The sequence below is a fragment of the Lasioglossum baleicum genome, chromosome 20 (assembly GCF_051020765.1).
Source record: "Lasioglossum baleicum chromosome 20, iyLasBale1, whole genome shotgun sequence".
Lineage (NCBI taxonomy): Eukaryota > Metazoa > Arthropoda > Insecta > Hymenoptera > Halictidae > Lasioglossum > Lasioglossum baleicum.
This window is the reverse complement of record NC_134948.1, coordinates 41,366-57,463: the sequence shown is the minus strand read 5'-3', so window position 1 is coordinate 57,463 and position 16,098 is coordinate 41,366.

Sequence of the window (16,098 nt, the reverse complement as noted above, 5' to 3'; positions counted from 1 at the left end):
CGATAATTGTTTATATTTTTGCGGAGGCTTCGGCCCCGTCTCAGCAGTGAGACGGAGAGCCTTGAAGAATAAATTCCAATTTTTCTTTATCAGGTCGTTCTCCGACGAATCGAAATACCCTCCTTTGTGGATGGTTGCGTATTCCTCGAACGCGTCCATCTCTGCTTCGATTCGAGAACGATATACTGCGCGTGGATTCATTCTGTGTTGGTTCAATATTGGGCTACACAGCTCATTTCTCAGGGTTCGCAAGACCTGTGGTGAAAATACGAGCTCGCCGGTCAATAATTAAGGGCGAGACGTTAATTATTTATATTTTTGCGGAGGCTTCGGCCCCGTCTCGCCAGTGGGACTGTGAGCCACGCAGAACAAATTCCAACTTATCTTTATAACGGCGTCAATTGTTTATATTGTTACGGTGGCTTCGAACACTTCTCGCCGGTGAGACGGTGACCCGCGCAGAATAAATTCCAATTTTACTTCATCACGTCGTCCTCCGACGAATCGAAATACCCTTTGTTGATGGCCGCGTATTCTTCGAACGCGTCCATCTCAGCTTCGGTTGGAGAACGAAATCCTGCGCGGGTTCCACTCTGTGTTAGTGCAATATTGGACTGTACAGCTTAATTCTCACGTTTCGCTGGACCAGTGGTGATAATAACACCTTGCAATTCTTCGAATCCAAAAGCTTTCACTTGTGCTTTACAGCAGTGATCCCCAAAATTTTATAATCGCGAACCGGTCAACGTTTGATAATTTTACCGCGCCCCGTTGAGGGTGGGACGATAATTGTTTATATTTTTGCGGAGGCTTCGGCCCCGTCTCAGCAGTGAGACGGAGAGCCTTGCAGAATAAATTCCAATTTTTCATTATCAGGTCGTTCTACGACGAATCGAAATACCCTCCTTTGTGGATGGTTGCGTATTCCTCGAACGCGTCCATCTCAGCTTCGGTTGGAGAACGAGATCCTGCGCGTGGATCCATTCTGTGTTGGTGAAATATTGGGTTGCGCAGCTTTATTCTGAGGTTTCGCTAGACCTGTGGTGAAAATGCGTGCTTGCAATTCTTCGAATCCAAAATCTTTCACTTGTGCTTAACAGCAGTGCTCCCCATCCATTTGATAGCCGCGGACAGGGCAACGTTTGATAATTTTACGGCGCCTCGATGAGGGGGGGGGGCGTCAATTGTTTATATTGTTACGGTGGCTTCGACCACTTCTCGCCTGTGAGACGGTGAGCCGCGCAGAATAAATTCCAATTTTACTTCATCACGTCATCCTCCGACGAATCGAAATACCCTTTGTTGATGGCCGCGTATTCCTCGAACTCGATCTTCTCAGCTTCGGTTGGAGAACGAAATCCTGCGCGGGTTCCACTCTGTGTTGGTGCAATATTGGATTGTACAGCTTAATTCTCACGTTTCGCTGGACCAGTGGTGATAATAAGAGCTTGCAATTCTTCGAATCCAAAATCTTTCACTTGTGCTTAACAGCAGTGTTCCCCATCCATTTGATAGCCGCGGACAGGGCAACGTTTGATAATTTTACCGCGCCCCGTTGAGGAAGGGGGGGACGATAATTGTTTATATTTTTGCGGAGGCTTCGGCCCCGTCTCAGCAGTGAGACGGAGAGCCTTGCAGAATCAATTCCAATTTTTCTTTATCAGGTCGTTCTCCGACGAATCGAAATACCCTCCTTTGTGGATGGTTGCGTATTCCTCGAACGCGTCCATCTCTGCTTCGGTTGGAGAACGAGATCCTGCGCGTGGTTCCACTCTGTGTTGGTGCAATATTGAGTTATACAGCTTAATTCTCACATTTCGTTAGACCAGTGGGGAAAATGCGAGCTTGCAATTCTTCGAATCCAAAGGCTTTCACTTGAGCTTAACAGCAGTGCTCCCCAACCATTTTATAGCCGCGGACAGGGCAACGTTTGATAATTTTACTGCGCCTCGATGAGGGGGGGGGCGTCAATTGTTTATATTGTTACGGTGGCTTCGACCACTTCTCGCCGGTGAGACGGTGAGCCGCGCAGAATAAATTCCAATTTTACTTCATCACGTCGTCCTCCGACGAATCGAAATACCCTTTGTTGATGGCCGCGTATTCTTCGAACTCGATCTTCTCAGCTTCGGTTGGAGAACGAAATCCTGCGCGGGTTCCACTCTGTGTTGGTGCAATATTGGATTGTACAGCTTAATTCTCACGTTTCGCTGGACCAGTGGTGATAATAAGAGCTTGCAATTCTTCGAATCCAAAATCTTTCACTTGTGCTTTACAGCAGTGCTCCCCAAACTTTTTATAATCGCGAACCGGTCAACGTTTGATAATTTTACCGCGCCCCGTTGAGGGTGGGTCGATAATTGTTTATATTTTTGCGGAGGCTTCGGCCCCGTCTCAGCAGTGAGACGGAGAGCCTTGCAGAATAAATTCCAATTTTTCATTATCAGGTCGTTCTCCGACGAATCGAAATACCCTCCTTTGTGGATGGTTGCGTATTCCTCGAACGCGTCCATCTCAGCTTCGGTTGGAGAACGAGATCCTGCGCGTGGATCCATTCTGTGTTGGTGAAATATTGGGTTGCGCAGCTTTATTCTGAGGTTTCGCTAGACCTGTGGTGAAAATGCGTGCTTGCAATTCTTCGAATCCAAAATCTTTCACTTGTGGTTAACAGCAGTGCTCCCCATCCATTTGATAGCCGCGGACTGGGCAACGTTTGATAATTTTACGGCGCCTCGATGAGGGGGGGGGCGTCAATTGTTTATATTGTTACGGTGGCTTCGACCACTTCTCGCCGGTGAGACGGTGAGCCTCGGAGAATAAATTCCAATTTTACTTCATCACGTCGTCCTCCGACGAATCGAAATACCCTTTGTGGATGGTCGCGTATTCTTCGAACGCGTCCATCTCTGCTTCTGTTGGAGAACGAGATCCCGCGCGTGGTTCCACTCTGTGTTGGTGCAATATTGAGTTATACAGCTTAATTCTCACATTTCGTTAGACCAGTAGTGAAAATGCGAGCTTGCAATTCTCCGAATCCAAAGGCTTTCACTTGAGCTTAACAGCAGTGCTCTGCAACCATTTTATAGCCGCGGACAGGGCAACGTTTGATAATTTTACCGCGCCCCGTTGAGGGGGGGGGGGGACGATAATTGTTTATATTTTTGCGGAGGCTTCGGCCCCGTCTCAGCAGTGAGACGGAGAGCCTTGCAGAATCAATTCCAATTTTTGTTTATCAGGTCGTTCTCCGAGGACCGAAATACCCTCCTTTGTGGATGGTTGCGTATTCCTCGAAAGCGTCCATCTCTGCTTGTGTTGGAGAACGAGATCCTGCGCGTGGTTCCACTCTGTGTTGGTGCAATATTGAGTTATACAGCTTAATTCTCACATTTCGTTAGACCAGTGGTGAAAATGCGAGCTTGCAATTCTTCGAATCCAAAGGCTTTCACTTGAGCTTAACAGCAGTGCGCTGCAACCATTTTATAGCCGCGGACAGGGCAACGTTTGATAATTTTACTGCGCCTCGATGAGGGGGGGGGCGTCAATTGTTTATATTGTTACGGTGGCTTCGACCACTTCTCGCCGGTGAGACGGTGAGCCGCGCAGAATAAATTCCAATTTTACTTCATCACGTCGTCCTCCGACGAATCGAAATACCCTTTGTTGATGGCCGCGTATTCTTCGAACGCGTCCATCTCAGCTTCGGTTGGAGAACGAAATCCTGCGCGGGTTCCACTCTGTGTTGGTGCAATATTGGACTGTACAGCTTAATTCTCACGTTTCGCTGGACCAGTGGTGATAATAACACCTTGCAATTCTTCGAATCCAAAATCTTTCACTTGTGCTTAACAGCAGTGCTCCCCATCCATTTGATAGCCGCGGACAGGGCAACGTTTGATAATTTTACGGCGCCTTGATGAGGGGGGGGGGGCGTCAATTGTTTATATTGTTACGGTGGCTTCGACCACTTCTCGCCGGTGAGACGGTGAGCCGCGCAGAATAAATTCCAATTTTACTTCATCACGTCATCCTCCAACGAATCGAAATACCCTTTGTTGATGGCCGCGTATTCCTCGAACTCGATCTTCTCAGCTTCGGTTGGAGAACGAAATCCTGCGCGGGTTCCACTCTGTGTTGGTGCAATATTGGATTGTACAGCTTAATTCTCACGTTTCGCTGGACCAGTGGTGATAATAAGAGCTTGCAATTCTTCGAATCCAAAATCTTTCACTTGTGCTTAACAGCAGTGTTCCCCATCCATTTGATAGCCGCGGACAGGGCAACGTTTGATAATTTTACCGCGCCCCGTTGAGGGAGGGGGGGACGATAATTGTTTATATTTTTGCGGGGGCTTCGGCCCCGTCTCAGCAGTGAGACGGAGAGCCTTGCAGAATCAATTCCAATTTTTGTTTATCAGGTCGTTCTCCGAGGACCGAAATACCCTCCTTTGTGGATGGTTGCGTATTCCTCGAAAGCGTCCATCTCTGCTTGTGTTGGAGAACGAGATCCTGCGCGTGGTTCCACTCTGTGTTGGTGCAATATTGAGTTATACAGCTTAATTCTCACATTTCGTTAGACCAGTGGTGAAAATGCGAGCTTGCAATTCTTCGAATCCAAAGGCTTTCACTTGAGCTTAACAGCAGTGCTCTGCAACCATTTTATAGCCGCGGACAGGGCAACGTTTGATAATTTTACTGCGCCTCGATGAGGGGGGGGGGGCGTCAATTGTTTATATTGTTACGGTGGCTTCGACCACTTCTCGCCGGTGAGACGGTGAGCCGCGCAGAATAAATTCCAATTTTACTTCATCACGTCGTCCTCCGACGAATCGAAATACCCTTTGTTGATGGCCGCGTATTCTTCGAACGCGTCCATCTCAGCTTCGGTTGGAGAACGAAATCCTGCGCGGGTTCCACTCTGTGTTGGTGCAATATTGGACTGTACAGCTTAATTCTCACGTTTCGCTGGACCAGTGGTGATAATAACACCTTGCAATTCTTCGAATCCAATAGCTTTCACTTGTGCTTTACAGCAGTGATCCCCAAAATTTTATAATCGCGAACCGGTCAACGTTTGATAATTTTACCGCGCCCCGTTGAGGGTGGGACGATAATTGTTTATATTTTTGCGGAGGCTTCGGCCCCGTCTCAGCAGTGAGACGGAGAGCCTTGCAGAATAAATTCCAATTTTTCATTATCAGGTCGTTCTCCGACGAATCGAAATACCCTCCTTTGTGGATGGTTGCGTATTCCTCGAACGCGTCCATCTCAGCTTCGGTTGGAGAACGAGATCCTGCGCGTGGATCCATTCTGTGTTGGTGAAATATTGGGTTGCGCAGCTTTATTCTGAGGTTTCGCTAGACCTGTGGTGAAAATGCGTGCTTGCAATTCTTCGAATCCAAAATCTTTCACTTGTGCTTAACAGCAGTGCTCCCCATCCATTTGATAGCCGCGGACTGGGCAACGTTTGATAATTTTACGGCGCCTCGATGAGGGGGGGGGGCGTCAATTGTTTATATTGTTACGGTGGCTTCGACCACTTCTCGCCGGTGAGACGGTGAGCCTCGGAGAATAAATTCCAATTTTACTTCATCACGTCGTCCTCCGACGAATCGAAATACCCTTTGTGGATGGTCGCGTATTCTTCGAACGCGTCCATCTCTGCTTCTGTTGGAGAACGAGATCCCGCGCGTGGTTCCACTCCGTGTTGGTGCAAGATTGGGTTGTACAGCTTAATTCTCACGTTTCGCTGGACCAGTGGTGATTATAAGAGCTTGCAATTCTTCGAATCCAAAAGCATTCACTTGTGCTTTACAGCAGTGCTCCCCAAACTTTTTATAGTCGCGAACCGGTCAACGTTTGATAATTTTACCGCGTCCCGTTGAGGGGGGGGGCGATAATTGTTTATATTTTTGCGGAGGCTTCGGCCCCGTCTCAGCAGTGAGACGGAGAGCCTTGAAGAATAAATTCCAATTTTTCTTTATCAGGTCGTTCTCCGACGAATCGAAATACCCTCCTTTGTGGATGGTTGCGTATTCCTCGAACGCGTCCATCTCTGCTTCGATTCGAGAACGATATACTGCGCGTGGATTCATTCTGTGTTGGTTCAATATTGGGCTACACAGCTCATTTCTCAGGGTTCGCAAGACCTGTGGTGAAAATACGAGCTCGCCGGTCAATGATTAAGGGCGAGACGTTAATTATTTATATTTTTGCGGAGGCTTCGGCCCCGTCTCGCCAGTGGGACTGTGAGCCACGCAGAACAAATTCCAACTTATCTTTATAACGGCGTCAATTGTTTATATTGTTACGGTGGCTTCGAACACTTCTCGCCGGTGAGACGGTGACCCGCGCAGAATAAATTCCAATTTTACTTCATCACGTCGTCCTCCGACGAATCGAAATACCCTTTGTTGATGGCCGCGTATTCTTCGAACGCGTCCATCTCAGCTTCGGTTGGAGAACGAAATCCTGCGCGGGTTCCACTCTGTGTTAGTGCAATATTGGACTGTACAGCTTAATTCTCACGTTTCGCTGGACCAGTGGTGATAATAACACCTTGCAATTCTTCGAATCCAAAAGCTTTCACTTGTGCTTTACAGCAGTGATCCCCAAAATTTTATAATCGCGAACCGGTCAACGTTTGATAATTTTACCGCGCCCCGTTGAGGGTGGGACGATAATTGTTTATATTTTTGCGGAGGCTTCGGCCCCGTCTCAGCAGTGAGACGGAGAGCCTTGCAGAATAAATTCCAATTTTTCATTATCAGGTCGTTCTACGACGAATCGAAATACCCTCCTTTGTGGATGGTTGCGTATTCCTCGAACGCGTCCATCTCAGCTTCGGTTGGAGAACGAGATCCTGCGCGTGGATCCATTCTGTGTTGGTGAAATATTGGGTTGCGCAGCTTTATTCTGAGGTTTCGCTAGACCTGTGGTGAAAATGCGTGCTTGCAATTCTTCGAATCCAAAATCTTTCACTTGTGCTTAACAGCAGTGCTCCCCATCCATTTGATAGCCGCGGACAGGGCAACGTTTGATAATTTTACGGCGCCTCGATGAGGGGGGGGGGGCGTCAATTGTTTATATTGTTACGGTGGCTTCGACCACTTCTCGCCTGTGAGACGGTGAGCCGCGCAGAATAAATTCCAATTTTACTTCATCACGTCATCCTCCGACGAATCGAAATACCCTTTGTTGATGGCCGCGTATTCCTCGAACTCGATCTTCTCAGCTTCGGTTGGAGAACGAAATCCTGCGCGGGTTCCACTCTGTGTTGGTGCAATATTGGATTGTACAGCTTAATTCTCACGTTTCGCTGGACCAGTGGTGATAATAAGAGCTTGCAATTCTTCGAATCCAAAATCTTTCACTTGTGCTTAACAGCAGTGTTCCCCATCCATTTGATAGCCGCGGACAGGGCAACGTTTGATAATTTTACCGCGCCCCGTTGAGGGAGGGGGGGACGATAATTGTTTATATTTTTGCGGAGGCTTCGGCCCCGTCTCAGCAGTGAGACGGAGAGCCTTGCAGAATCAATTCCAATTTTTGTTTATCAGGTCGTTCTCCGAGGACCGAAATACCCTCCTTTGTGGATGGTTGCGTATTCCTCGAAAGCGTCCATCTCTGCTTGTGTTGGAGAACGAGATCCTGCGCGTGGTTCCACTCTGTGTTGGTGCAATATTGAGTTATACAGCTTAATTCTCACATTTCGTTAGACCAGTGGTGAAAATGCGAGCTTGCAATTCTTCGAATCCAAAGGCTTTCACTTGAGCTTAACAGCAGTGCTCTGCAACCATTTTATAGCCGCGGACAGGGCAACGTTTGATAATTTTACTGCGCCTCGATGAGGGGGGGGCGTCAATTGTTTATATTGTTACGGTGGCTTCGACCACTTCTCGCCGGTGAGACGGTGAGCCGCGCAGAATAAATTCCAATTTTACTTCATCACTTCGTCCTCCGACGAATCGAAATACCCTTTGTTGATGGCCGCGTATTCTTCGAACGCGACCTTCTCAGCTTCGGTTGGAGAACGAAATCCTGCGCGGGTTCCACTCTGTGTTGGTGCAATATTGGATTGTACAGCTTAATTCTCACGTTTCGCTGGACCAGTGGTGATAATAACAGCTTGCAATTCTTCGAATCCAAAAGCTTTCACTTGTGCTTTACAGCAGTGCTCCCCAAACTTTTTATAATCGCGAACCGGTCAACGTTTGATAATTTTACCGCGGCCCGTTGAGGGGGGGGGGACGATAATTGTTTATATTTTTGCGGAGGCTTCGGCCCCGTCTCAGCAGTGAGACGGAGAGCCTTGCAGAATAAATTCCAATTTTTCATTATCAGGTCGTTCTCCGACGAATCGAAATACCCTCCTTTGTGGATGGTTGCGTATTCCTCGAACGCGTCCATCTCAGCTTCCGTTGGATAACGAGAACCTGCGCGTGGATCCATTCTGTGTTGGTGAAATATTGGGTTGCGCAGCTTTATTCTGAGGTTTCGCTAGACCTGTGGTGAAAATGCGTGCTTGCAATTCTTCGAATCCAAAATCTTTCACTTGTGCTTAACAGCAGTGCTCCCCATCCATTTGATAGCCGCGTACTGGGCAACGTTTGATAATTTTACGGCGCCTCGATGAGGGGGGGGGCGTCAATTGTTTATATTGTTACGGTGGCTTCGACCACTTCTCGCCGGTGAGACGGTGAGCCTCGGAGAATAAATTCCAATTTTACTTCATCACGTCGTCCTCCGACGAATCGAAATACCCTTTGTGGATGGTTGCGTATTCCTCGAACGCGTCCATCTCAGCTTCGGTTGGAGAACGAGATCCTGCGCGTGGATCCATTCTGTGTTGGTGAAATATTGGGTTGCGCAGCTTTATTCTGAGGTTTCGCTAGACCTGTGGTGAAAATGCGTGCTTGCAATTCTTCGAATCCAAAATCTTTCACTTGTGCTTAACAGCAGTGCTCCCCATCCATTTGATAGCCGCGTACTGGGCAACGTTTGATAATTTTACGGCGCCTCGATGAGGGGGGGGGGGGCGTCAATTGTTTATATTGTTACGGTGGCTTCGACCACTTCTCGCCGGTGAGACGGTGAGCCGCGCAGAATAATTTCCAATTTTACTTCATCACGTCGTCCTCCGACGAATCGAAATACCCTTTGTTGATGGCCGCGTATTCTTCGAACTCGATCTTCTCAGCTTCGGTTGGAGAACGAAATCCTGCGCGGGTTCCACTCTGTGTTGGTGCAATATTGGATTGTACAGCTTAATTCTCACGTTTCGCTGGACCAGTGGTGATAATAAGAGCTTGCAATTCTTCGAATCCAAAAGCTTTCACTTGTGCTTTACAGCAGTGCTCCCCAAACTTTTTATAATCGCGAACCGGTCAACGTTTGATAATTTTACCGCGCCCCGTTGAGGGGGGGGGCGATAATTGTTTATATTTTTGCGGAGGCTTCGGCCCCGTCTCAGCAGTGAGACGGAGAGCTTTGCAGAATCAATTCCAATTTTTGTTTATTAGGTCGTTCTCCGAGGACCGAAATACCCTCCTTTGTGGATGGTTGCGTATTCCTCGAACGCGTCCATCTCTGCTTCGGTTGGAGAACGAGATCCTGCGCGTGGTTCCACTCTGTGTTGGTGCAATATTGAGTTATACAGCTTAATTCTCACATTTCGTTAGACCAGTGGTGAAAATGCGAGCTTGCAATTCTTCGAATCCAAAGGCTTTCACTTGAGCTTAACAGCAGTGCTCCCCAACCATTTTATAGCCGCGGACAGGGCAACGTTTGATAATTTTAGGGCGCCTCGATGAGGGGGGGGGGCGTCAATTGTTTATTGTTACGGTGGCTTCGACCACTTCTCGCCGGTGAGACGGTGAGCCGCGCAGAATAATTTCCAATTTTACTTCATCACGTCGTCCTCCGATGAATCGAAATACCCTTTGTTGATGGCCGCGTATTCTTCGAACTCGATCTTCTCAGCTTCGGTTGGAGAACGAAATCCTGCGCGGGTTCCACTCTGTGTTGGTGCAATATTGGATTGTACAGCTTAATTCTCACGTTTCGCTGGACCAGTGGTGATAATAAGAGCTTGCAATTCTTCGAATCCAAAATCTTTCACTTGTGCTTTACAGCAGTGCTCCCCAAACTTTTTATAATCGCGAACCGGTCAACGTTTGATAATTTTACCGCGCCCCGTTGAGGGTGGGTCGATAATTGTTTATATTTTTGCGGAGGCTTCGGCCCCGTCTCAGCAGTGAGACGGAGAGCCTTGCAGAATAAATTCCAATTTTTCATTATCAGGTCGTTCTCCGACGAATCGAAATACCCTCCTTTGTGGATGGTTGCGTATTCCTCGAACGCGTCCATCTCAGCTTCGGTTGGAGAACGAGATCCTGCGCGTGGATCCATTCTGTGTTGGTGAAATATTGGGTTGCGCAGCTTTATTCTGAGGTTTCGCTAGACCTGTGGTGAAAATGCGTGCTTGCAATTCTTCGAATCCAAATCTTTCACTTGTGCTTAACAGCAGTGCTCCCCATCCATTTGATAGCCGCGGACTGGGCAACGTTTGATAATTTTACGGCGCCTCGATGAGGGGGGGGGGGGCGTCAATTGTTTATATTGTTACGGTGGCTTCGACCACTTCTCGCCGGTGAGACGGTGAGCCTCGGAGAATAAATTCCAATTTTACTTCATCACGTCGTCCTCCGACGAATCGAAATACCCTTTGTGGATGGTCGCGTATTCTTCGAACGCGTCCATCTCTGCTTCTGTTGGAGAACGAGATCCCGCGCGTGGTTCCACTCTGTGTTGGTGCAATATTGAGTTATACAGCTTAATTCTCACATTTCGTTAGACCAGTGGTGAAAATGCGAGCTTGCAATTCTTCGAATCCAAAGGCTTTCACTTGAGCTTAACAGCAGTGCTCTGCAACCATTTTATAGCCGCGGACAGGGCAACGTTTGATAATTTTACCGCGCCCCGTTGAGGGGGGGGGACGATAATTGTTTATATTTTTGCGGAGGCTTCGGCCCCGTCTCAGCAGTGAGACGGAGAGCCTTGCAGAATCAATTCCAATTTTTGTTTATCAGGTCGTTCTCCGAGGACCGAAATACCCTCCTTTGTGGATGGTTGCGTATTCCTCGAAAGCGTCCATCTCTGCTTGTGTTGGAGAACGAGATCCTCCGCGTGGTTCCACTCTGTGTTGGTGCAATATTGAGTTATACAGCTTAATTCTCACATTTCGTTAGACCAGTGGTGAAAATGCGAGCTTGCAATTCTTCGAATCCAAAGGCTTTCACTTGAGCTTAACAGCAGTGCGCTGCAACCATTTTATAGCCGCGGACAGGGCAACGTTTGATAATTTTACTGCGCCTCGATGAGGGGGGGGCGTCAATTGTTTATATTGTTACGGTGGCTTCGACCACTTCTCGCCGGTGAGACGGTGAGCCGCGCAGAATAATTTCCAATTTTACTTCATCACGTCGTCCTCCGACGAATCGAAATACCCTTTGTTGATGGCCGCGTATTCTTCGAACGCGTCCATCTCAGCTTCGGTTGGAGAACGAAATCCTGCGCGGGTTCCACTCTGTGTTGGTGCAATATTGGACTGTACAGCTTAATTCTCACGTTTCGCTGGACCAGTGGTGATAATAACACCTTGCAATTCTTCGAATCCAAAAGCTTTCACTTGTGCTTTACAGCAGTGATCCCCAAAATTTTATAATCGCGAACCGGTCAACGTTTGATAATTTTACCGCGCCCCGTTGAGGGTGGGACGATAATTGTTTATATTTTTGCGGAGGCTTCGGCCCCGTCTCAGCAGTGAGACGGAGAGCCTTGCAGAATAAATTCCAATTTTTCATTATCAGGTCGTTCTACGACGAATCGAAATACCCTCCTTTGTGGATGGTTGCGTATTCCTCGAACGCGTCCATCTCAGCTTCGGTTGGAGAACGAGATCCTGCGCGTGGATCCATTCTGTGTTGGTGAAATATTGGGTTGCGCAGCTTTATTCTGAGGTTTCGCTAGACCTGTGGTGAAAATGCGTGCTTGCAATTCTTCGAATCCAAAATCTTTCACTTGTGCTTAACAGCAGTGCTCCCCATCCATTTGATAGCCGCGGACAGGGCAACGTTTGATAATTTTACGGCGCCTCGATGAGGGGGGGGGGCGTCAATTGTTTATATTGTTACGGTGGCTTCGACCACTTCTCGCCGGTGAGACGGTGAGCCGCGCAGAATAAATTCCAATTTTACTTCATCACGTCATCCTCCGACGAATCGAAATACCCTTTGTTGATGGCCGCGTATTCTTCGAACTCGATCCTCTCAGCTTCGGTTGGAGAACGAAATCCTGCGCGGGTTCCACTCTGTGTTGGTGCAATATTGGATTGTACAGCTTAATTCTCACGTTTCGCTGGACCAGTGGTGATAATAAGAGCTTGCATGTCACGTCTGCCGACGTGTTGCCATAGGTTATAAGCATAGCCAATAAGAGTAGGATATTGTAACCGTAATTATTAAGAATATTGATTAGTTATAAGTAGTCATACTTCGCTCCGTTCATCAGATCCGATTCTCACCTCATACCATATACCCATTCTTATCTTAACCCTTGTATAATAATCATATCTTAATGTATTCCCCGTAGCAGTATCACGTAGCATTCACCGTAATCATTAATCGCGCGCTTCTCATAACATCCATAGCGTTATGTCTAACGAGACATCAGGTAGAAAATAAGACACCTATGTATTCGACCTCACGATCCTAAAAAGAGTTCAGTTAGTTCAATTCGGACAGCCAGTCTGACACGTTCGTTCAAGACTCCAGCGAGGCTCGCCGCCTCCTGGATGTCCCGGTCCAGACTCCGACGAGTCCTCGCTCTCATCCGCCTTTGAGCGGTCCTGCTATAACACGCGCTTCTAGTTCATTATAATTTCATTTCATACGTTACAAATATATTCCCAGTTATTAATTTAATAAGTGAGTCTCGCTTAGTTCTTCTCCCTACATCCTCGCGCTTGCAATACTCTCCTATTCAATTCGCGTTCGTCGCTATCAATTACGAAAGCTCGTGCGCGTCAACGAACGCGAGACGGAGGACAACAGCGGGGTATCTCCCGCCAACCGAGGATCACCGACGACGTGATCTTCCCAGGACGAGTGAGGATCATCGTCCTTCCTACGACGATCCAGCCTGATTCGACTGCAGCCGTCAGCGAGCAACGGAAGCAGTTCGCATAAAGGAAGCCTGCCTGTCTTCACCGATCGCTATACTCAACTGTCCGATAAGTTGCTAGATATTTCCCTGCGAAGATTCGCGCCGTCTCAGTTATCTCTGTTCTCGTCCGCCGCTTTGGGGCGAATCTACTGTAAGCGTTAAGTAGAATACACATGTTCGCGAAAGTCGTGGTTCCCAGTCAGACGTCGGACGTAACGTGCCGCGTGGACAAAAGGTTGTATCGCATTTGAGAGCGTCCAGTAAGGGGAATGGGTCGCGGAACGATAGTTTTCGCGAAAGTCAGACTCCGGGACGTAACAAATTGGTGGCAGCGGTGGGATCGATCAACCACCACGACGAAATGGCGAACCCATCGAGAAACACGTGTTCTCAGCGAACAGAAAATTTGATTAACTTTCCGTTGCACCCGTTAGCAACGCCTCTTCAAGACGATCCGATGCCAACTCGTAGAGATTACTCGCCTGAGCGAGAAGATTCGCGACTAGTTATAAAAGCCGCAATAGATTCGATTCCTTTATTCGATGGCACGAACATTTCTGTGCTGCAATTCACGCGAGCCTGCAAGCGCGCCCGCGATCTCGTTCCTCGACATGCGGAAAGAACCCTGTCTAAATTGATTATCATTAAACTCCGCGGAATCGCGTATACCGCAATCGAAGACGAAAACGTCGAAACAGTAACCGAACTGTGCAACCGTCTCAAAGACGTTTTCGGCACCTGTCACACCGTCGACCACTACCGAGGTCAGATGGCAAATATTTTCATGCGGCAAAACGAGCATATTCTCGATTACATTTGCCGCGTAAAAGATCTCCGCGCTGCGATCCTCGACTGCGATCGCGATCGACCGAACATAGCGAACGTAGACGATCTCACGATAGATAGTTTCATCCGCGGGTTAATCCCGAACCTCCGAAGTGAAATCCGGCGCCTTCGGCACGGATCACTGAATCACGTATTCAATAAAGCGATAGAATTATATAAAGAGGCCGAAATAGACAGAGACCGTTACGAACGATTCGACGAACGAGTACGATTTTCGGACGCGTCACGCGACAGAACCCCCGATAGGATGACGTCGCCGCAGCACCCACAGTCGAACCCGAGATTCGATCAATCATATTCTTCCTACCGAAGTCGCCAATCCGACGTATACGCATTTTCATACGATCGGGATTCTTCGGCACAACAATATCGCAACTTCAGAGTCGACCGTAGTCCGACACCCGAGCGCTATCGCGACGACCGTTATCGCCCGGACCGATACCACGATGGGCCACGCGACGACTCTCCTTATCGCACGCGTGCCGACCTGTTTTCAAACAGACCACGCGGAGAATGTCATCTCGAGTCATATCACGATGCGTACACCTCCTCCCAACGCCGCGAAGATAATTACGCGAGCTCTTTTGCACCAGCAAAGTACTGCAATTATTGCGAGACGTCCGAGCATGATATTTACGAATGCCGCAAACGCGAAACCGAACGGTCGGGAAACGGACCAAGCCTCCTGTCCGCCGCGAGTCCACGACAGGAGGCACCTCTCAAACGATTCGCTTGAATAATCGCAACCGAGCCGAGCACAGAAAGGGCCAGAGAGTAACGAGAATAACTCTCAGCGACAATACCGCAATCCCGCATATAATTGTTATGATCCCCGAGTTGATGAAACATATTAAGATCATGCTAGACACAGGATCAGAACCGAACCTGATCAGAGCCTCAGTATTAAAGCCCGATATTGTAATCGACACGGGAAATAAAATTCTAATGTCTGGCATTACCGACGAAATCGTGTCGACTGTAGGATCCGTATGTTTAACAATATCTGGTACGCCCGTAGAATTTCAAGTTGTGCCAGATTCATCTGCAATTCCATCCGATGGAGTTCTTGGATCTGCGTTCTTAGTCCAAGGCGCAGACATTTCGTATAGAAACCGGTGCATGACATGGCAAGGAAACGAGTTTCCTTTTATCTCACGCGAGAGTTGCCATACCGAACCGCGAGCCGCGGTATACACAGCGATGAACGCCGCCGGACTTAGGATAGGTTACCTGCGAAAATGCGAAATCGCGCCCGGCGTTATAATTCCGAATTGTTCAAAGCGCATCTCCGACGGTAAAGCGTACATACAGAGCGTCAACACCACGAGCGAACCGATCGAACTCTCCACGCCGAACATGGAGCTGGAGGAAGTAGAAAGTATCGTGGAAATCGCCGATCCGGAGTCAGAATTTACGAATTCTATTTCAAATTCAATCCCAATTTCAAATTCTCAGTCTACTATATCAAATGCCCATGAGCATCCAGATTCGCGAGCGAATCATTCAAATTCAGATTCAATTTCTATTTCGAGTTCAAAGCAGAACTCATCGTTGAATCACAATTCTACTAATTCCGATACGAACAAGTATCATTCCAATTCAGATTCAATTTCTATTCCGAGTTCAAAGCAGAACTCATCGTTGAATCTCAATTCTACTAATTCCGATACGAACAAGTATCATTCAAATTCAGATTCAATTTCTATTTCGAATTCAAAACCGAATTCATTGTTGAATCTCAATTCTACTAATTCCGATACGAACAAGTATCATTCCCATTTAGATTCAATTTCTATTTCGAGTTCAAAGCAGAACTCATCGTTGAATCTCAATTCTACTAATTCCGATACGAACAAGTATCATTCAAATTCAGATTCAATTTCTATTTCGAATTCAAAACCGAATTCATTGTTGAATCTCGATTCTTCCATTTTAGATACCAACGCGTATCCCAAGTCCAATCCAAATCTAAAAATCCTAAATCTTCGTCCCAATTCATCTAATTCTCTTTCCAATTCATATTCTCTCGATT